Source organism: Aquarana catesbeiana, linkage group LG02 (genome assembly GCF_042186555.1).
Source record: "Aquarana catesbeiana isolate 2022-GZ linkage group LG02, ASM4218655v1, whole genome shotgun sequence".
NCBI lineage: Eukaryota > Metazoa > Chordata > Amphibia > Anura > Ranidae > Aquarana > Aquarana catesbeiana.
The window spans coordinates 542,134,267-542,158,599 of record NC_133325.1 but is presented as its reverse complement, the minus strand read 5'-3'; positions in this window follow the sequence as shown (position 1 = coordinate 542,158,599).

Below are 24,333 nucleotides of genomic sequence, written 5' to 3'. Positions count from 1 at the left end.
AGAGGGGCATACAATTAAGGAGGGTGACGAGTGGAAAACTGTGTTTAATACCAGAACAGGCCATTATGAGTACCTCGTTATACCTTTTGGCCTTTGTAACGCCCCGGCAGTTTTCCAGGAATTTATTAACAATGTGCTTCGAGATTTTTTGCAGTTATGTGTGGTGGTTTATCTCGATGATATCCTCATATTTTCCAAGTCCCTGGAGAACCACCACACAGATGTCTGTCGTGTGCTTCAGAAACTAAGAGAAAACAAAATCTATTGTAAACTGGAGAAGTGCGAGTTCCATCGTGAACGGGTTAAATTCCTGGGCTATGTCATTTCCACTGCTGGTTTTTCGATGGACCTGAGAAACTTTCGGCAGTCCTACAGTGGCCCCGACCCATGGGTTTACATCTTCTGCAGCATTTCCTGGGCTTTGCCAACTATTATCGGAAGTTTATGCGTAACTTCTCGTCTCTGGTCAAGCCCCTGACTGATATGACCAGAAAGGACGGTAACCCACAGAGTTGGTCTCTGGAGTCCATTAAGGTCTTTGAGAGTCTCAAGGCTGCCTTTGTTTCTGCTCCTGTGTTGGCACATCCTGATCCTACGTTGCCTTTTATCCTAGAAGTTGATGCTTCTGAGACTGGAGTTGGCGCCCTTTTGTCTCAACATCCTAACTATGGGAGTGCTATGCATCCGTGTGGCTACATTTCCAAGAGACTGTCGCCTGCAGAGTGCAATTACAAGATTGGTGACAGAGAGCTGTTGGTGATCATTTTAGCCCTGAAAGAATGGAGACATCTCCTTGAAGTTACCACTGTGCCGGTTCTCATTCTTACTGACCATAAGAATCTCACATTCTTGTCTGAGGCTAAGCGCCTCTCTCCCAGAAGGGCGAGATGGACTCTTTTCTTGTCGAGTTTTAATTACATTGTCTCATTCTTACTAAGAATGTAAGGGCTGACACCTTGTCACGACAATTTTCCTCCACTTCCAAGTTGGAGTCAGTTCCGGTTCCTGTGATTCCTCCTGATTGTATTCTGGCTATGGTTCGCACCAGTCTTACTTCTCCTTTGGGTGACAAAATTCTTGCTGCTCAGGTCCATGCTCCTCCTGAGAAACCTTGTGACCGCTGCTTTGTCCCAGAGAGTCTCCGTACTTCCGTGCTCCAGACTTACCATTCTCCCAAGGCAGCTGGCCACCCTGGGAAGAATCTAATCGTTTGGGCCAATTCCTAACAATTCTGGTGGCCTAGTCTACAGGCTGATGTAACTGCCTTCGTAGCTGCCTGTTCTGTGTGTGCTCAGAGTAAGACTCCACAACACCTTCCAGTGGGCCTCCTACAACCCATACCCAATGGAGGGAGGCCCTGGACCCACCTGTCTATGGATTTCATTGTGGAGGCAACACTGTTATCCTTATGGTGGTTGACTGGTTCTCAAAGATGTGTCAATGTATTCCACTTAAGAAGTTGCCCACTTCTAAGGAACTGGCTTCCATTTTTGCTCGGGAGATCTTTCGCTTACATGGGCTACCCAAGGTGATTGTCTCAGACAGGGGTAGTCAGTTTGTGTCCTGGTTCTGGCGAGCCTTTTGTGCACAGTTAGGAACTCAGCTTGCTTTCTCCTCTGCATATCACCCGCAGTCTAATGGGGCCGCAGAATGAGCCAATCAGTCCTTGGAGCAATTCCTACGTTGCTATATTTCTGGCCATCATAACAACTGGTCAGATCTATTATCCTGGGCAGAGTTTGCTCACAACAGTGCCTTGAATTCTGCTTCCCGATTGTCCTGTTTATAGCGAATTATGGTTTCCAACCTTCTATGTTGCCTGACTCATTTGTTCTGCAGAGCATTCCTGCATTAGAGGATCATCTCTGTGGTCTTCGTTCCACTTGGGCACAAGTTCAGGAGGCTTTGCAACATGCTAATGATAGGTACAGACTCCATGCTGACCGCAGATGCCTGCCTGCGCCTTCCTACCAGGTTGGGGACAGAGTCTGGCTGTCGTCTCGCAACCTCTGGCTTCGTGTTCCTTCTTTGAAGTTCGCACCTTGGTTTATTGGGCCTTTCCGTATCCTTTGTAGGATTAACCCAGTGGCTTAAACTTTGGACCTTCCTCCTAGTATGCGCATCTCAAATGTGTTTCATGTCTCCTTATTGAAACCTTTGGTCTGCAATGGTTTTACCACCTTTGTGCCACGTTCTCACCCTATACAGGTTGAGAACCATGAGGAGTATGAAGTACAATCCATTGTTGACTCCCGTAGGTTCCGTGGGCGCATACAGTATCTGGGACATTGGAAGGGGTATGGTCCGGAAGAATGCTCTTGGGTCTCATCCTCGGACGTACATGCCCCTGTCCTCCTCCATGATTTCCATAGACGTTTTCCCCTCAAGCCCGGTGGTCCTCCGAGGGGGAGGGGTCGTTGAGGAGGGGGTACTGTCAGGGCTGGGCTCAGCCCTTCCTTCTCTGAGCTGGCCGCTCAGCTGTTGGCTAATTGCCAGCTCCCATCTCTCTCCCCAGTTACCCAGCTGTTGTTGATTCTGCTTGTCAGTCCTGCCTACTTAAATCCGTCCAGCTCACTTGATCTCTGCCTTCGCCTTTGTCAACATCACAGAGACTTTCTCCTGCATTCCTGTTGAAGACTTGCTCGGCTGAAGTTCCTTCTGCCTCCTGATCCTGCTTGCTGTACTACTACGTTTATCTCTGGCTCTCTGACATTTGCTTGGCTGACTACCTGATCCAGTTACTGAACTCTGGCTTGTTTTGACTACATTTACTCTGCTGACCTTATTAGTATTATTATTAAACAAGTGTGATTTAACTATACTTCTGTCTCAGTCTGATTCATGGTTCCTGATATAATGATACTCATTACTAAAATCTTGTATATAGTCACTATTGATGTTAGGCTAACTGGTCTGTAATTCCCAGGGATGTATTTTGGGCCCTTTTTGAATATTGGTGCTACATTGGTTTATCTCCGTTGGAACCATTCCAGTCAGTAGACTGTCAGTAAAAATTAGGAACAATGGTCTGGCAATTACTTGACTGAGTTCCCTAAGTTACCCCTGATAACAGGAGTAAAAATCCTGTTTGGCCTGCAGGGGATGCCAGAAAGTCCATGGTGCCTGAGGGGCGCCTGTTATTTCACCCTGTGGCCACAAGGGGATAGTTGTCAAGGAATGTGCAGCTGAGGTGACCTACACAAATGAAGGTGGCAACACCTACACCTACTACTGTGCTGGGTAAGGCTGTCTGTGATAAAACAATGTCTAGAACTACTAATGTCATGTTGAGAAGGACTGGTTATGAAACTGTCCATGATGATGTGAGAGTGACCCCAGTTAATGGGTCTACTGAATATGCTCTTGAGAGTGACTTTACCCTGTGCAGTACCCTGTACAGTGGGGAGTAGGGATGACCCGAACACCCCCCTGTTCGGTTCGCACCAGAACTTGCGAACAGGCAAAAAATTTGTTGGAACACGCTAACACCGTTAAAGTCTATGGGACACGAACAAGAATAATCAAAAATGCTAATTTTAAAGGCTTATATGCAAGTTATTGTCATAAAAAAGTGTTTGGGGACCTGGGTCCTGCCCCAGGGGACATGGATCAATGCAAAAAAAAGTTTTAAAAATGGCCGTTTTTTCGGGAGCAGTGATTTTAATAATGCTTAAAGTGAAACAATAAAAGTGTAATATTCCTTTAAATTTCATACCTGGGATATGCCTGTAAAGGGGCGCATGTTTCCCGTGTTTAGAACAGTCTGATAGCAAAATGACATTTCAAAGGAAAAAAAGTCATTTAAAACTACTCGCGGCTATTAATGAATTGCCGGTCCAACAATACACATAAAAGTTCGTTGATGGGGCCGGCATGGGAATTCCCCACAAGGGAATCCCGAACCAAAATTAAAAAAAAAAAAATGGTGTGGGGTCCTCCTCAAAATCTATACCAGACCCTTCGGGTCTGGTATGGATTTTAAGGGGAACCCTGCACCACAATTTTTTTTAAAAATGTCGTGGGGTCCCCCCAAAAATCCATACCAGACCCTAATCCGAGCACGCAAACTGGCAGGCCGCAGGGAAAGAGGGGGGGACGAGAGAGCGCCCCCCCTCCTGAACCGTACCAGGCCACATGCCCTCAACATTGGGAGGGTGCTTTGGGGTAGCCCCTCAAAACACCTTGTCCCCATGTTGATGGGACAAGGGCCTCATCCCCACAACCCTTGCCCTGTGGTTGTGGGGGTCTGCGGGCGGGGGGCTTATCGGAATCTGGAAGCCCCCTATAACAAGGGGACCCCCAGATCCCGGCCCTCCCCCCTGTGTGAAATGGTAAGGGGGTACAAATGTACCCCTACCATTTCACAAAAAAACTGTCAAAAATTTTACAAATGACAAGAGACAGTTTTTGACAATTCCTTTATTTAAATGCTTCTTCTTTCTTCTATCTTCTTTCTTCTATTGGTTATGTAACCCCGCCCCCTTCTGATGTTACGGGGAATGCCACAGGGAAGTCCCCGTCAAGTCCCATCAGAGGGGGGCGGGGTCACCGGGTGGCCCCGCTCCCCATTATTTAAGAACAGTCAGAAGAGGAGAAGCGTCACACAGCGGGAGCCTCCCTCCATGCCATCATGGATGCGGATCAGCAAGAGGACAAGAAGGGAAGAAGACACCGCGGAGGAAGATGCCGGACGAGAACACCGGTAGAAGAACCAGGAGAGCCAGAAGAAGAAGATGGAGGAAGAAACTGAAGGAAGATAGGAGAAAGAAGATAGAAGAAAGAAGAAGCATTTAAATAAAGGAATTGTCAAAAACTGTCTCTTGTCATTTTTAACATTTTTGACAGTTTTTTTGTGAAATGGTAGGGATACTTTTGTACCCCCTTACCATTTCACACAGGGGGGAGGGCCGGGATCTGGGGGTCCCCTTGTTAAAGGGGGCTTCCAGATTCCGATAAGCCCCCCGCCCGCAGACCCCCACAACCATTGTGGGGATGAGGCCCTTGTCCCCATCAACATGGGAACAAGGTGTTTTGGGGGCTACCCCAAAGCACCCTCCCAATTTTGAGGGCATGTGGCCTGGTACAGTTCAGGAGGGGGGGCACTCTCTCGCCTTCCCTCTGTTCCTGTGGCCTGCCAGGTTGCGTGCTCGGATAAGGGTCTGGTATGGATTTTTGGGGGGACCCCACGCCATTTTTTAAAAAATTTTGGCGCAGGGTTCCCCTTAAAATCCATACCAGACCTGAAGGGCTTGGTATGGAATTTAGGGGGACCCCCAAGTCATTTTTTTTTTTAATAATTTTGGTTCGGGGTTCCCCTGTGAGGAATTCCCATGCCGTTTTTATCAATTAACTTTTTTTTTTTATTTCAAATATTTTATTGAAGATTGAAAAGATTTTACAGCAAATGTGTAACAAACATCAGAAAACATAGATCATGAACACTTTTACAGAATGAGTTTAGAAAAGAGAAAAAAAAAAACCTTTTAAGAGAAATCCCAGCCGGGCCAAAAGGTAGCCAGCATATTATCAATGTCAATATGGGATATAGAACCCAGCACCTATCTGGGAGAGGGTCTTAACTGCCTAGGAGCTTAGACTCCCTCGGTAGTATGTGCTGTGCACTGTCATTTATTCGGTGTGGAGTATGTGATTGGTACATGTATTCATGGGAAAACTACGTCCAAGGGATAGGGGTCTCACTTTATTTGTGTCAGACACTCTCCTAAATCTCTGATACATAGTTCTCAAGATGGGTATCTGAGTAGAATGAGGCGTGAGTGATTTGCAAGCTCATAATAAATATGAGAAACCAGGCGTGGGAGAGAATGAGGCTGGGGGAGAAGGGAGGGACGGGTGTGAAGGGTAGGTAGGACATGAGGGAGGGGGAAGGAGGGATGGGACAGGTGGGACTGGGAAATCTCTGACTCCTCCAAATGAAGGTGGGAATGTCTGGGTATATCCAAAATGTGTGAGTATAGAACAATTCGGGGATAAGACCTCAGCAAGGTGTGGGCAAAGGGTAAATATATCTAGTCTGTATGTGTGGGTGGTGACCTTATTTAACCATGTCACTTTATGTAGGAGAGTTCAAGATGGACTTGTAGTCAGGCAGAGTCTTAAAGTGGGTCCAACACGCCCACTTGTGGCTAAATTTCGTTGGTGTATCTTGAGCGATATGTATGAGTTTTTCCATTTCTTCTATTTTGTTTATTCTGACTAACCATTCAGCTAGAGTGGGTGTCTTGTTTGATTTCCAGTGTATGGGGATGCATTGTTTTGCTGCATTGATCAAGTACATCATAAGTGACTTGTGGTATGTGCTGTGTGGGTGAGGAGATAGGTGAAGGAGGAATTGAGCTGGGGCGAAATCTAAGTTGTAGGTGGTGATCTGCCCAATCATTTTGTGGACCTCCAACCAAAAAGTTTGGAGGGGGGCGCAGGACCACCACATATGGAGTAAAGTGCCCTTTTCTTGATGGCACCTCCAGCATGTTTCGGGAATATTGGATTTGAATTTGTGTAATAATGCTGGGGTATGGTACCACCTCGACAATATTTTGAATCCATTCTCTTGAGTGGAGACATTAATTGAACCTTTATGTATGTGCGAGAATATTCGCTCCCAGCTCACTTACGTAATTTGTATAGAAAGATCCTTCTCCCATTTTTTGCAGAACTGACTGTCGTTTGCTTTGAGATCAGTAAAAAGCATGTTGTGTATTTGAGAAATAAGGTGTGTTTGTGGTGTTAATTTGGTGCATAATGTTTCGAAGGGTGTAAGTTGTCTGGAACATTGACCCGTCTTGTCGAGCGTTTGGAGGTAGTGTGCTATCATTAGATATGTCCATTGCGGGATAGGCGTTTTTTCAGAGCGTGTTGCCAATTGCGTTACGGGGATAATTTTGCCCTGGTAGAGGAAGTGATGGGCTCTGGTTTGTCCTTGTGGTAAGTTGTCATCTAAAAACTGGTGATGCATACCTGGAGGGAAGTCCAGGTTCAGTTTTATTGGTGTCAATGGACTGGGAGTGGAAACCGTTTTGCAGGATAAGTGGAAGCAACGTAGGGTGGGACCAATCGTCGGGTGAGTTTGGATCTCTTGTGGGATTTGGTTAAGAGAGATCCACGGGAGTGATTTACATTCTAATTTCGTAAAGGAGGCTTCAAGTGAAACCCAGTCTTTCTGTTGGGTATGAACATTCCAGTCAACTATCCTGGTAAGCTATGTGGTAATTGGAAATGTTGGGAAGGCCTATTCCTCCTAGGTTTGTCGGGTGGGAGAGCAAGAGGTGGCTAATTCTGTGTCTGTGTTTACCCCATAAGAACTTAGAGCTGAGCTGTCTATATGACTTGAAAAATAGAGAAGGAATCTGTATCGGGATCGTCTGTAGTAGATATAAAATCCGGGGGAGAGCGTTCATTTTTAGTATGGCCACTCTGCCGAACCATGCAAATGTCAGTTTATTCCAAGTTTCAAAGTCGGAGGCTAATCTGTTTAAAAGGGGGAGAAAATTTTTAATGTATAGGTCTGAGAGTGTGGATGGGATCTGTATCCCTAAGTACGTTAATGAGTCTTGTTTCCATTGGAATGGGAAGTTGTGTTTACATTGGTTTACTATGTTTTGGGTTAGTGATATATTAAGAGCGAAAGATTTAGAGAAGTTAATCTTCAGATTGGATAGGGATTGGAAGAGCTTAAATTCTGATAGTAAGATTGGTAAAGTGGTTAAAGGTTGTGAGAGAAATAATAGTATGTCGTCCGCGTAAGCTGCATACTTATATTCTTTTTCTGGTGAGTGAATTCCCTTTATGTCTGGGTTAAGTTTAATTTTCCTTAGAAAGGGTTCTAGGGTTAATACAAACAGGAGGGGTGACAGTGGGCACCCCTGCCTCGTTCCGTTACGGATCGGGAAGGCGTTCGACAGAGTACCGTTGATCCTTACTTTCGCTGCTGGAGTGCTATATAATGACATAATAAAGCCAATCATCTGAGGACCAAGTCCTATGGCTTGTAAGACTGCAAGCATGTAATCCCAGAATACTCTGTCGAACGCCTTCTTCGCATCTAGTGACAAAAAAAATCCTTTTTGTTTGGTGCGTGTAATCAGGTGATGTAGGTTAATTGCTTTGCGTGTATCCCTGACTTCTCTTCCAGGGATGAAACCGACTTGATCATGGGATATGATGGAAGGGAGAAGTGTTAATAATCTGTTGGCTAGTATTTTGGAGAAGATTTTGATATCCACATTTAATAGGGAGATTGGTCTATAATTACTCGTGTGTGAAGGGTCCTTGCCTTCTTTAGGGATAACTACTATGTGGGCTTCTAACATTCCACTTGTGAGGGAGTTTGTAGGGGAGAGAGAGTTAAAGGTCCTTAGAAATGGAGCTTGAAGGGTGTCCGTAAACGTTTTGTAATAGGCGGCCGGGAGGCCATCTGGGCCAGGGCTTTTACCGGGTTTAAGTTGTTTGAGTGCCTGGGACCATTCCATAGAAGTAATTGGTGAGTCAAGAGATGCTGCTATCTCTGGGGATAATTTATCAGGGATATATAGATCTAAGAATGATTTAATGTTTCCGTTTCTTACTGATGCAGGGGTAGATGTTGGTTCTGATGTGTGTAGGTCATAAAGGGAGGAATAATAGTTCGCAAATTCCTTTGTTATTTCTTCATTTTGTGTGAGGGTCTTTCCGGAGGTGGATTGTAATTTGTATATTGTGTTGTCAGCTTTTTGTTTGCGTAAGGCCCTTGCTAACAATCTGCCACTCTTGTTACCAAACTCGTAGAATAACTTGTGCGAAAGGATGAACTTTTTCATAGGGTCTATGGTCGCTGTCGAGAGGGTAGGGAGGTCTGGTTGTGATAGGAATAAGTAGTCGATACGGGAATATTTATTGTGGGGGGCCGAGAAGAAGGTGTAGTCTTTGTCTTTTGGATGTAGGGTTCTCCACGAGTCATGCAGTGATAGGTCTTGTAAACAGTTTTTGATCTGTTTTAGGGCTCTGTACGGTAGATGGGATTTGCCTGTTGAGGAATCTACAATAGGGTCAAGGGGGACATTAAAATCTCCCCCCAGGATCAGAAGACCTTCCTGAAAGGATGATAATTCTCTCGTTATTGTGCAGAAGAATGGACCTTGAGAGGTGTTAGGGCTATAAATGTTTGCTAGGGAAATTGGTCTGTTTTTGAATGTGCCTTTGATAAAGATGAATCTACCTTGTACATCTGTTAATGTGTCCGATATTTGCAGGTGTGTATTCTTGGAAAGAAGAATTGAAACCCCTTTTGTCTTTGAAGAAGGTGTAGTGGCATGATAGCAATGGGGGAAGGAGTGGTTAGTCAGTTTAGGGATGTTAGCGCTAGAGAAATGAGTCTCCTGTATGAAGATTATGTCTGCCTTTGAGCTACGCATTTGAGCAAGTAGCTGCGAACGCTTTTCAGGGATGTTTAAGCCCTTTGCATGGATCGATATGACTTTCAACGAGCGGGTGATTGATGGCGCCTGACGAGGGGCCATTATCACCCTCAAAAAGGCTTGGATACCTAAGTTTGTGAAAGTATTTAGGAGGAGTCAGAGATTGGGTTGTGAATGTGTCTGGGTTGAGGGCTGAGGGATATCAGTGTAGTATTGAGGGTAAGGGTTGGTGTAGAGGAATGATGGGAGGGTGTGTGGGGGTGTAACTTCAGGGAAAGTACACAAGGATACCGGTTGTGTGGGCTGGCCTGCAGACCCACTTAATAATTATGGGGGGACCGGTATGAGTCAGCTAGAACCACTGGATTCCGCTGGGTGTGGGAGTGGAAGGTGACGTTCGGAGAAGGGAGGTTGTCCTGTGTCCCAAAGAGGTCATGATGAGCTATCTATGTGGATGCTTAATACGCGGGTCGGGGCTCCAATGTGGGTGTTGAAGGAATCTAACTGTGGGCCCGATTGGTAACTTAATTGTTTTCTGACTATGGTGTGTTAAAGATAATATCGCATCCCTAATGTAGGTGATCTATAAGGTGTGAGGGGAGTTCTAGGTCTCGTGAATTTAAGAGGTTTTTGGTTTGGACAGTGTATTTTAGAGAGTTGTCAGTTTCACTATCGTGTGTTATTTATTTGTGGAATGGTAGCAGTGACTTACTGCCTCTTATGCCAAGAGGACTGTGGTTGGCTGGTGTTAAGGTGAGTAGGGTAGATATTGTTGTCTACGTTTATAAAACTATACAGGCCTCGGGTAGAGTTCTTGAGTGTGTAGGCGTTCTAAACCCAGTGGGCCTGGAGACATTTAAAACATTGAGCAAACTTGCTCAGGTGCAAACTTAACAAACTAAACTTAACAAAAGGTTAACGGTAATAATCGTACCTGTAAGAGAGAAGATGGATCTTCAACAGATTCTTTCTGGTATCAAGAGGGGCACGCTCAGTCATGATCTCTGGGTAAAATCACTGTGGATTGCCCTCCACCGGTGGTTGAATAATATGTACTATAAATTTTGTGATGGAGGGTCAAACGGAATTTTGAGTATTCAGAGTGCATGGGTGTCACGGAACGTCCCACACTCCGCTTGAGTGCTTCCGTCATATACCACTTCCTCCCAGTCTGTATACAGATATCCCAACCTCTCTGAGCACAAACAAGGCGACACTTGCTTGTTGCTACCAAGAACTCACTTTATTCAGAACCAGAATACAGTCTTATATACACAGGAGAAGATTACTCTAACAATACAAACGTAACCTAATTAACATGAGTAATTAACTAATCCTTTATACAGCCTAGGTGATTGAGACATGACCTTTCGCCCAGACTTGTGGTCACCAAGCTTCACACAGTTATATCAACACAATAGAAGTCGTCCCGTCTCCTACATTGTATAGTGGACAATGTCATCAGCTCATTCAATTAACATAAACACAGGTAGTTGGAATTGATGACACCAGCATCTCCTCACAGGATGTGTCCCAACAGAATGAATCAGTCTTATCAGCAGGGGGCTGCTGGAGGAATCCCCCCTCCCTCTTCAGGGACACAAATCTACAGTAAGGAGTCCCCATACAATATATACATATATACACGACTGAGTCCGATTAGTACAGTTCAGCCTGGATTTCTCATTCACCTCACAAAGAGTATTGTTCCATTGAAAATCCAGGGCCCATAATCAAAAGGCAACAGGCTTGCATACAGTCCTCTCCAACAGCCTCTGTTCTGGCTAGGTCTGTCACATTTCTCCCCTTTCGGCAGGAGACTAACACAGGAGGAGACCCCAGACGGGTTGACTCCGAAGTTAGTCCATAGTTCCAGTCCTCTACTGCCTGTACCCACACAGTACCCCAAACAAATTATTCCAAACAGAGTATTACTCACCCAGCCATCCTCTGCCTCTCTCAGAGAACATATCCGCCGCTGGGGAGAGGCCCGGACTGGCTCTTCTCCCTGGAATCCTTTCTGCCACTGGAGAGAAGACAGGGGGACTGGGCTCACTCCATCCTGCTATTGAGGATCTGGGCCGACTGCCCAGCATCCCTGGGGTATACAGGTGGGGACTGAAGCCCCATCAACCGACACCAGATCAAGCTGCAGTTGTGAGGTGATGACTGCATTCTCTCCTTGGATCCTGATCTGCATCTCGCGATAGACTGCCACCTCCTCACCTTGGGCCTCCACAATTGCTGCAGGTGTGGGGCAGAGGTCTTGGACCCTCTGTCCGGTTGCCAGCACTTCTGCTGAGGGTTTGCCAGGTGGTTCCTCCTCTACAGAAATCCCCAGTCTCTGGAAGTGGTAAAAGTGTGGGACAGAGGTCTTGGACCCTCTGTTCAGTTACCAGATCTTCAGCTGGAGAAGTTTGTTTTAACTCCATAGATGCTGCTGGCAGAAAATCACATGTCCCTGTCAGTGTTGTGGGAGAAAGGCCGACTACCTCTTCTCTCAAGAAGGCCGAAGCCACTGTTGGTGCTGGGCAGAACACAGTGAACTTTGGCCCTGATAGCAGCTCTTCTGCTGGAGGCTCATCAGGTTGTTTTTCCTCAGCAGAAAAGTCTATCAAATCCCATGTCTCTGCAACTGATGTCTGGGGATAGAGGTTCACCATCTCCTGTCCATGGAACCCAGAAGATGCTATCATTTCTGGGCAGAGGTTAGCAGAGCTCTGCCCTGTTGTCAGCACTTCAGGTTTGGGGACGGCAATCTCCGGATTTTCCACTGCCGATTCTCTGGCATGCTGCTGAACTTGTTCTAGCAGTTTCCTGTATGCCCTTTCCAGATGCTGTTCCTTCCTTAGCAAATGGTCCAGATCAGGTTTGAGCTCTGAGACCCCTGCAAGACCGAGCATAGCCTCTCTATATACTCGCAGGTCTTCAAGGTCAGGTTCCCCTTCATCGCCAAACATAAAAAGATCTGTAAGGCTCTCCCACAGCAATCCAGGGCCGCCAAAGTCATATCCCTCTGGAGAGCATTCTGTTGTCTCCCCTAAATATCCCTCCTCTGCGTGCCATTGCAGAGCCCGATAACGATTGTCCAGCTCTATCTCCTGCTGGACCAACCTGTCCAACTCAGTCACCCATTGCTCCTGGGGCTGCTCTCCCAGGAATGCCATCCGCAATGCCCGTTGGTCACTGGCCCGTTGCTCTTGGGTTGGAAAGCACTTGCCCTGTTTTATACCAGCGAGACGGAGGGCTGCAATCCAGAGCTCCACCCGAATTTGCTGCCTAAGCTCCAGGTATTCATCCTCATACACAGTCCTGGTGTATGTTGAAAGGATGATTCGCAGCAGCCCCGGGAATTCTGATGCCAGGTCCATATCTCCGCTGGGGTAACTGAAGTCTGCTATCCTGATCTTGGATCCAGGTGGAGATTTAAATTTCCCAGACTGCAGGAAGCTTTCCTGCTGCTTGCCACCAATGTCACGGAACGTCCCACACTCCGCTTGAGTGCTTCCGTCATATACCACTTCCTCCCAGTCTGTATACAGATATCCCAACCTCTCTGAGCACAAACAAGGCGACACTTGCTTGTTGCTACCAAGAACTCACTTTATTCAGAACCAGAATACAGTCTTATATACACAGAAGAAGATTACTCTAACAATACAAACGTAACCTAATTAACATGAGTAATTAACTAATCCTTTATACAGCCTAGGTGATTGAGACATGACCTTTCGCCCAGACTTGTGGTCACCGAGCTTCACACAGTTATATCAACACAATAGAAGTCGTCCCGTCTCCTACATTGTATAGTGGACAATGTCATCAGCTCATTCAATTAACATAAACACAGGTAGTTGGAATTGATGACACCAGCATCTCCTCACAGGATGTGTCCCAACAGAATGAATCAGTCTTATCAGCAGGGGGAATTCAGGGACACAAATCTACAGTAAGGAGTCCCCATACAATATATACACGACTGAGTCCGATTAGTACAGTTCAGCCTGGATTTCTCATTCACCTCACAAAGAGTATTGTTCCATTGAAAATCCAGGGCCCATAATCAAAAGGCAACAGGCTTGCATACAGTCCTCTCCAACAGCCTCTGTTCTGGCTAGGTCTGTCACAATGGGTAAATATTTTTTGGTATAAATCACTTACCTGAGCCCACCCCTGTCGATTTCCAGATCGATTAAGGCATTCCAAGTTGTCTAAGAATTAAATTTTTGAGTTATTTACCAGAGAGGAAAACATGAGAGAAACTAGGGAGGGGTAGGGTTGTGTGACATTACCTCTAAACGTATCCCAAACATTTGTACTCCTGCTCACATATATCCAGTAAATTGTTTTTGTTAGGATAAGAAACCCTTGCTTGAGAGAGTATGCAATGGGGTGAGACTCTGAGCTAATTATTCTGAGGGGGAGAAAGCTAGGAAGGAGGCCCTGAGAGATGAAAATAATAAAATGGAGGGAGAAAAGCAGGGGTATGCAGGGAGAAGGATGAAATTAGAAAGACATATATATTTACTGCAGGAGTCCTTGATATTATGTCAGAGCAGCTTCTCTTGATCTTCTGTTTGGGCGTCATCTGAAATCCAGGTCTGTGTGGGTGGGCATTGCAAATATTACTGGCCGTATCTTCTATTTCATACGAGTGATGATAAAGGTGTTGGGTCCCAGGAAACAAAGGGGGTCTTTATCCAGGACTCTGTATAGCTCTTTATGGTTAGGGAATATGTCATTGTCTCTCAGTGGTGTTGCCCTGATGGAAATGGCGAGGGATCAATGGTGACATACCGAATCTAAATGAATGGTAGGGCTGTTTAACATCATAGTGGTGCGCGGAAAGGGGTGTAGGCCTGTCTGGATTGCTTTTGCAGGTAATTGTAATCCTTTAGCGGGGAGGAATGGGCATCAGGGTTACTTTCAGACTGTCTCATGGGTCATACAAAAGGATAAAGAGTACTTTACCATTCCATTAAGTGATCCTGGCTCTGCGATGTGCAGGGGAGGCTGTGGGGCTGCCGTTCCTCGGCAAGCCTGGATCTCGTTGCGGGGAGAGGTGTGACCCTTGGTGATGTCGGCGACGTCCAAGGTGGAAGTTTCCTGCTTCTGCTATGCCGTCCATCGATGTGGCTCTGTGCATCTGGGGGAGACGGAAATCGCTGTACCAGTCTGGCAAAGCGACAATCGGGATATCTAGTGTAGAGCAGAAGTGTTCTAAGTCTTCTGGGACTCTGAGGAGGGCTGTGCGGCCTTGGTGTGATGCAGACAATCCAAAGGGGAATTTCCATCGGTATACGATAGATCTGGCTCGCAGAGTGTCAAGTAATGGCCTTAATTCGCGTCTCCTCTGCAGGGTAATGTTGGAGAGATCCTGGTAAATCTTGATGTTTGAGCCTTGAAATCCCTGTGTATGCATTCAAAAACTACCGGGGCATCTTGGGGTCTGTCCAGGAGTTCGTTCACAATGGTAGTAACTGATTGAGATAACTGTTGTGAATCGACCGATTCTGGTATCCCCCTAAATCGGAGGTTGCGGCGTCTCCCGCGATTGTCAAGGTCCTCCATGTGGCGATTTATGTCTCTCAGGTGTATGGCGTGAGACTCAGTGAGCTGTTGTACATGGCACAGGGAGGCCTCGTGTCGCGTCTGGGTTGTTTCAACCTCTTCTACTCTGAGTGAAATTGCTTGGAGATCAGACCGCATGTCTGAGATGGCTGCCATCAGGGTGTTTTTAATGTCTGCTGCAACATTATGAAGGTCATCTAAATTTACTGCGGGTGGGTGTCTCTGTTCTGTCACCGTGCTTGCTTTGCTCTGTGTGCCTGAGCTGGGGGTGCTGGCGCTCTGGGGCTGTGATTTACTCGAGGCCGCTGGCTGAGCGGCCTGCATGGCGCCTCTGGGCCGGGAGCGGAAGATCTCAGGGATATGTTCTTCCCGCGGGGGATTTTGGTTCCGAGGGGATCTGGATCGGGATGCTGAGGTACTGCGGGCTGTCCTTACCATAGCAGAGTGTTGTATGGTGGCGGTTCGCTAATGAAGTTAGACCTCATGGATGGGAGCTTCAGCACAACGCGTCCATCTTAGAGCAGCTCCAAACCACGCCCCATCAATGAACTTTTATGTGTATTGTCGGACCGGCAATTCATTAACACACGCGAGTAGTTTTAAATGACTTTTTTTCCTTTGAAATGTCATTTTGCTGTCAGACTGTTCTAAACACGGGAAACATACGCCCCTTTACAGGCATACTATAGACACCCCCCAGGTATGAAATTTAAAGGAATATTACACTTTTATTGTTTCACTTTAAGCATTATTAAAATCACTGCTCCCGAAAAAAACGGCCGTTTTTAAAACTTGTCTTTGCATTGATCCATGTCCCCTGGGGCAGGACCCAGGTCCCCAAACACTTTTTATGACAATACCATGCCTATAAGCCTTTAAAATTAGCACTTTTGATTTCTCCCATAGACTTTTAAAGGGTGTTCCGCGGCATTCGAATTTGCCGCGAACACCCCAAATTGTTTGCTGTTCGGTGAACTGGCGAACTGGCGAAACAGCCGATGTTCGAGTCGAACATGAGTTCGACTCGAACTTGAAGCTCATCCCTAGTGGGGAGGGCATGTGGAAGGCAATGTCTTGGCCTCGCTGGACAGGGCGGTCAGCGGTAATGTGCATATTACCGCTGACTCATGGTCCAGCAGGCATGGACAGGGATGTTACCTATCTTTCACGGCCCACTGGGTGACTCTGCTGGCAGCTGGGAAGGATGCAGGACAGGTTGCAGTAGTGTTGGAGGTTGTTCCGCCACCACGTCTTCCAAAATGCTACTAGTGGTGATTCTGACACACCTCTCTCCTCCACCCCCTCCTCTTCTTCTTCCTCCATGGCCTCTTCCTGTGCTGATTTGTCCTCGGAACCAGCGGTGCTCCGTAGGCATTCAAGGGGCTATGCAAGTACGCAGGCAAAAAGATGCCATGTGGTGCTTGAGCTGGTGTGCTTTGGGGACAGGAGCCACACTGGGGCAGAGATTCTGTCAGCTCTGCAGGGGCAGGCTCAGAAGTGGTTGACGACACGCCAGCTTAAGCCAGGAATGGTGGTTTGCGACAATGGCACCAACCTCCTCTCCACCCTCCGACAGGGACACCTGACCCATGTGCCCTGTTTGGCTCACATCCTTAACTTGGTGGTGCAGCGGTTCTTGGGCAGGTACCCGGGCTTACAGGATCTCCTGAGAGTAAACTCTTGGAGGGGATGATAAGGGACTATATACAAGATTTTAGTCATAAGAATGATATCATTAGCAGTAATCAGCATGGATTCATGAAGAATCGTTCTTGCCAAACCAATCTATTAACCTTCTATGAGGAGGTGAGTTGCCATCTAGATAAAGGAAGGCCCGTAGACGTGGTGTATCTGGATTTTGCAAAAGCATTTGACACAGTTCCCCATAAACGTTTACTGTACAAAATAAGGTGCGTTGGCATGGACCATAGGGTGAGTACATGGATTGAAAACTGGCTACAAGGGCGTGTTCAGAGGGTGGTGATAAATGGGGAGTACTCAGAATGGTCAGGGGTGGGTAGTGGGGTTCCCCAGGGTTCTGTGCTGGGACCAATCCTATTTCATTTGTTCATAAACGACCTGGAGGATGGGATAAAGAGTTCAATCTCTGTATTTGCAGACGATACTAAGCTAAGCAGGGCAATAACTTCTCTGCAGGATGTGGAAATCTTGCAAAAAGACCTGAACAAATTAATGGGGTGGGCGACTACATGGCAAATGAGGTTCAATGTAGAAAAATGTAAAATAATGCATTTGGCTGGCAAAAATATGAATGCAATCTATACACTGGGGGGAGAACCTCTGGGGGAATCTAGGATGGAAAAGGACCTGGGGGTCCTAGTGGATGATAGGCTCAGCAATGGCATGCAATGCCAAGCTGCTGCTAATAAAGCAAACAGAATATTGGCATGCATTAAAAGGGGGATCAACTGCAGAGATAAAACGATAATTCTCCCGCTCTACAAGACTCTGGTCCGGCCGCACCTGGAGTATGCTGTACAGTTCTGGGCACCAGTCCTCAGGAGGGACGTACTGGAAATGGAGCGAGTACAAAGAAGGGCAACAAAGCTAATAAAGGGTCTGGAGGATCTTCGTTATGAGGAAAGGTTGCGAGCACTGAACTTATTCTCTCTGGAGAAGAGACGCTTGAGAGGGGATATGATTTCAATTTACAAATACTGTACTGGTGACCCCACAATAGGGATAAAACTTTTTCGCAGAAGAGAGTTTAATAAGACTCGTGGCCACTCATTACAATTAGAAGAAAAGAGGTTTAACCTTAAACTACGTAGAGGGTTCTTTACTGTAAGAGCGGTAAGGATGTGGAATTCCCTTCCACAGGCGGTGGTCTCAGCGGGGAGCATTGATAGCTTCAAGAAACTATTAGATAATCACCTGAATGACCGCAATATACAGGGATATGTAATGTAATACTGACACATAATCACACACATAGGTTGGACTTGATGGACTTGTGTCTTTTTTCAACCTCACCTCACCTACTATGAGGCAGGCCAGGAAAGTCTGTGTGCATTTAATCGATGCAATATTATACAATCTAATATATCCTATATAACTATTGCACACATGTATTCATTTGTCTAGTCCCTATAGTTGCTAATCTGTATGAGTCTGATAAGCACAATGATATAACAAACACCTCTGCTTAGTAAACAAGTTACATTTATTTCCCAAGAAAATAGGAAACTAACATAAAAGTATTAAAAGAAGTTACAATATTACATAGCTTACAATCAGAACACAATACAAGAATATACTTATCACGTCCTCTCAGCTGGTCTCCAGGTGCAGCAAGAGGGAGCTCTGCTTGCAAACAACCCTTTTTCACAAACACACCTCACCCAAACCCCTTCCCATTGCCTGCCCAACTTTGCTTTTGGACAAATCACAGTATCTCTGGGGCATTTCCTCAACAGGTTATATTACTGACCGTCTTGCCATAATTGGCCTCTGGGGGCAGTGTTGGTCCATGAATTTCCATTATCCAACTGGGGTCAAAATCTTGGGTCTTCGATCTTCTGTATCTCAACTCATTCATCATCTCTGTCAGTTAGGTTCTCTTTGAAGCTTGCTTGCAGAGCCATTACTCTGGCATTCTCATAGACATAGGCCTCTAGTATCATGTAAATATAGAGGTTTAACTGGCTACATTCCAACCTGGGGGGGGCATCCTGTCCTCCAGGCCTCAGTTTGGCTGGCTGTTGGGAATGAAAACCAATGTATACACTCCAGAAATGTAATATTAATTCATGTTGAATTCCAACATATACCGCTTTGCGCCTAAAGGGTGCATACCACCCTTCTTCAGACACGGCTCCTATTGAACAGTCCATAACTGACTTAATACGTGTCGCTCCCCAACATGTGTTTCTGAACCAGTACCTGTGGAACAGTCCTTAACTGTATTAACGTGTTGCGTTTTTCAACATGTGCTTCAGAAACAGCTCCTATGGAACAGTCCATAATGGTCTTACCGTGTTTCGCTTCCCCACACATGCTGCTTTGTTACTGGGTGACACACCAACATCACTCTTCCATGACAGCTTCCATGTCACCATTCTGTGTCTTCTTCTTTCCGATATCTTCAGGACGGGGTGCAGTACAGGCAAGGGGCGTCCATTCACTCACCATTCACGAACACACATTCAGAGCAGCATATCAACCAGCTTTCAGATATAGAGTCTCGAGGAGGGCCTTTTGCCCATATTACTGGCCTAAAATACACCTTTATCACACTATACCATAACATGAATCAACCCATTACCATAACATATACATATATATATATATATATATATATATATATATATATATAGGATCCATCAAATTACGCATCCCACTCCCAGCCTCCTCTAACTCCTCAGTGTAGATACGGGCCGGGATTAGGCAGGTTCACTCACCATGGCCTTTCCTACTGCAATTCTGGCATGTCAGTGGTATTTCAGGGTTCTGAACTGGCAGCAAAGCCTCTACCTTGTACGAAGAGATCTTACCGTCAATTCGCCCCTCCACTTGCATAGATAAATGTGAATAAAAGAAAAAAGGCGCCTCTAAGTGCAGAATTAAAACTTTTAATATCCCCAAACAAGATTAAAAACACTTACAGGATCAAGGATAAGAAGAGGCATAACATGGATGTATGAAGCAGGTGATCCAGCATCAGGAGGTCCTAGTGTATCACAGCTTTCCAGGGATAACGATATGCAGCAGCAGAAGGTCCCAGGATAACCAGCAGGTGAACACCCCAGGCTCTGGGAACACTGGTGAAGCAAATGTGTCGTCTGAATCAGCGTGGAGCATGAATCCCAGAAATGACATCAGTGGGAGTGGACAACAACCAGCATGGACCACAAACAGGAAATATGTCATCAAAATGGGACGCGTTTCGGAACTACTGATTGGTTCCTTCTTCAAGCCAATGACCATAGATAAATGCAAGACCTTCCTATATAAATGTCGAGTCCAACAATACATAACAACTTGAACCAATGACGAAACAGCAGCAATAATGAGTAATACTACAATGGGATGTATCAAATAATTCAAAATACTGTTGACCTTACTGGAATGTCGAATATTACCTCCCACCAAGACCCTCCCACATCATTTTCTAGTTGATGTACTACCTCCTTTATTACATTCTGGTCATGGTAGATGACTATAGTAGTATTAGCTCTCTCTTGCTGCAGCATCCTCATAAGGCTCTCATCTCTTTTCCAGTCTGTTAACCATTCCTGTATCTTCCTTCCCATGCCAAGGTTCAGGGCTCTCAGATTAACAGGGCGGTTCTGGTTGACATCCACAGACAGATTGGCAATATGCGGTACCACATAATTCCATTCCCGTGTCTGGATTTCAGAGACACCGCCAAGGGTACCATGCTCCCCTAGCTATTGTCAGGTTCACAGAACATCCTAGTTCCATGACTAATGTTACGTTAGTATCCTTTAGGACAAAGAAACAAACTCTCCTATGTCCCAAATAATACACCCAGCAATGTTCTCCCCATCCAGAACACAGAGTGAGCCATCTTCCCAACATTTCTCATCCACCACCGTGTATTGACCTGCCATACAAAGGACATCATGGTCATGCCTCCGACAGAGGGAAATATCAACCTGCACCCAGCTCCCAGCCTCTCTGATCACATGTGGGTAAGTTAGCCTTAGATGCAACAAAGTAGAATCCCCAGTCAGCAAGCCCATCGATATCACCGAATACACAGATTGAGTCTGCACTTCTGTATGTGGGATCAACGATGAAGCGTAACATCTCTCATAATCCAAATTAGTACAGCCCATCCAGGCATTCGACCACCAACTTGGATTAGTGTAAGAGATGTGATTTGGTAAAATCTTACTGAGCTGTGATGGCAACTCATAAGGCCACTGCCCCCCATACAGGGACTGTACAATCAGCTTGATGTTGGTTGATAATTCCGCCTGTCCCTGCGTGCACGCCAGAGCCCATGACATATTTTTGCCCTATGTCTCCACACTATCTACCAACCTCTTAAAATGGTGGATAAAATCTTGAGCTACTCTTACCTGGGTATTTATGTGACGTTGTTGAATATTATCAAGAATGTCATTAATCTCTCTCTGAGCAACAAAGCCCTGCTTACTGTCTGAAGCTATAGCTGAGAGTTTGTTCCTCAGGAGATCGATGTCCACTTCATTAATGACACCCATCCCAGCTCCTATTCCCCCAATATAGTGCTGAATATATCCCACCTCCTTCGGTTACTGCTCAGAAATAAGCGTCCTGCATGGATCTCATTCTGCGTCCGCCCATCTCTGGGAGCAAAACACTGATATACTGACCGCACTTGATTCAGTGTATACTCAGCACATATAGGGTAATAGGATTTTACCAACCATTGCGAGATGTTGCAGCGCCATGTAGTGAAGGCATATTGTACCCTGGTAGCCAGCGTTTGTTCCCTTTATTTAACGGAGCATGCTTCTGTGTGTATTCACTGGCATTACCTGTGCAGGGTTTCAACCTTTCAGGTGAGACATCAACCAGGCGTATCTTCCCCCATGTCCAATTCTGATGTCCCACATGTCCAGTAACTGAGAGCTTCTCTGTAGGACTGATAAGACTGAGATAATGCCCCCACAAGGAAGTTTTCACCCCACTGATGTGTCACCTGGCACCCTCTAGTCTGGCCAACCGACACCTTATTATGTATAAGTCCCAGTCTCCTGGGTACCTGCACCATATTACTTCTGTTACGTCAATATATGTACATTAAAAACCTTTTCTTCTTTCAACACCTCCCTCCAACAAAAAACATATTTTACATTTAATGTTCCGATGGATTGCATATGTTATATTCCTTCCCCAACCTCCAACCCATTGCACACGTATTAACAGCACATTTGCATTCATCAGGAGAGACTGCGGCAAAATGTTTCACAAGTCTTGTTGATAGGCACAGTCTTTCAGATGCAGCATTAGCACTAAATTGTCCATCAGAAAAAAAACAAGTATTAAACTGAATCTTCATTTGTCCCTTCTCTCCTGATGTTTATCAGAACAAATTTGCGGTGTGGTATGGCACAGACAAACTGCCAACCAGAAGAACATCTGTCATCCATGTTCCAGAGACCTCTCCAATCTCGCTCCACCAGGACTCTGGAAGTGAAACACAATCACAGAATCAAATTCTTATCCAATAAATCTGCTTGCTTGCTACATTTATTTATAGTTCCTTCCTTGGAACCCAGAAACTTAGTATTCCTGGCTCCTGCAACTCTGACCAAACTATCAAAACAACCATGACCTCTTTAGGCTGAACCCACTCTAAAATGGATCCCCATGGCATGATCAAAAATTTACAAACAAAACGAACGTGAATGTTGCTTCTCAAAAATTCAAAATTTTTTAAAAAGACAATGCATTATCTGTACTTTCAGATCTATGCACTAACCCCCCTTTCAGGTGGACAAAGCGTAAACCTTGTAACTTTTTCCACCTGAATAAACATAAAACAAAGAGAAAAAAAAACGAACTCCAGAGGCTAGAATGGCTTCCTACCAACAACTCCTGTCTTAGACAAAATGTATTCAGCTGCTAATTGGGGGCATAACCAATGCCCCCCCCCCCTTTTTTTCAGGTGGACTAACCTAACAATTTTTCCACCTGAACAAAACAAAAATAAAATAGATGACTAAACAAATGCCAAAAATATTTTAAAAAATGTAAAAAAAAATAATAACAAAAAAATTAAAAATCTGGCCATTATCACACAAAAACAACATGTCAAGACAACCACCATAAAACAATGACAAACACTCAACTTTTAACTAAAGACATCCATGGACTTTCCTCATGTGAAGTGCTCATTTTCATCTGAAAGACAATTAGTTAACGGGAAAAACAAAAAAACAAAACATCTGTACCACATCACAACATTTGTAACTTCATTTGTAACTCTTGAATCCATTAATGCCTATTGTTTATCTTATTTTTTCATTGTTTGCAAACAATTACTAATTGATGAGCTCATGGTACCATATGATAATCGATTATGCCTTTACAATAAACTAACCCCTGTTTTGCTAAATTTGCCCACTGTTGTTCTCACTTTGAAGGACCTGCAAACAAACACAGACATTAGTATCCAAACCAGTTTTAACTTCTTCCAAGGTCTCTGGAAAAGGAACACAAAGACAGTGATTACACACAATTATCATAACAATTGACTTTTTGAGTACCCCAAGCCTTTTCCCATTAATTGCAATGCTAGGGGAACAATTGCCATATTTTATTTAAACATGAAGCTCACATCTAAACCTTATTCATAGCAAGGAAACGTTGACCAGAAAATTCTTAGCATCCAGATGTAGAACGTGTACCGGGGTGGGCTCCCCAGGATAGAGCGAAGTCACGAATGAGGAAAACAACTCCACCACCAGCTCTTGTCAAAACTGAATTTTACTTAAACGTGGTAAAGAACCCAACCGCCAGTTTTGGGAACATACAATAAATTTACAGACATGCAGCCAGAAGGCTGAGACCCTTGTTCTGCACAGCGCGGCGCCCTCCGTAGGATGCAGGAGAAAGACAAGTAATTTGCCTACTGGCGGGCACGACTAAACCACCACACCTTACCAGTTAATACCCTAAGAACAACACAAGAATAACTGTATGGGTGTGCGGTGCAATTCCTCATTTCTCTGGACAGGATCAGGATCTTGGACACAAGTAGCTTCACTCAGCTGAAGTCTGCACCCACACCTGGATGCTGTAGGATTCTCTGCACACAGTCCTCAGAACCAACTCCTTCTCAAAACGGCTGCCTGCTGGCTCTTCTCATTCTCTCTCTCATGAATTTCTGTCCAAAGCACTGGGGACGTCAGACACATCTAATGGGGGAGGGGCTACTGACTGCTCAACACTTTCCCTGGGTGGCAAACTTGTCACGGCTGGAGCCTCTGTGGGTACCGGGGCAGGGACAACTCACCATTCCTCCTCCTCCTCCAAGGGTATTTGCTCTGTACCCTGAGCAGAAGGAGGCATCTCCTCCACGCACACAGGCTCATCAAAATTACAACGTCTCAACATGTTACGGTGCAAGTTTCGTGAAGGCACTCCAGTTCCTATTGGCTCTACTTCATAGACCGGGATGGCAGGGTCTACCCTCCTTCTGTAAGTGACCGCCTCCCACCACCCATCCAACTTTCCAGATGGCCGTTTAGCTTTGACCATCACTCGATCACCCTGGGCAAACCCATCCCTCTGCACTGGTCTTGGGTTAGGGTGTACCACTTGTCCCAGGCGCTCCCTCACAACCTTGTGGATTGCTCTCAGCCGGCGGCGA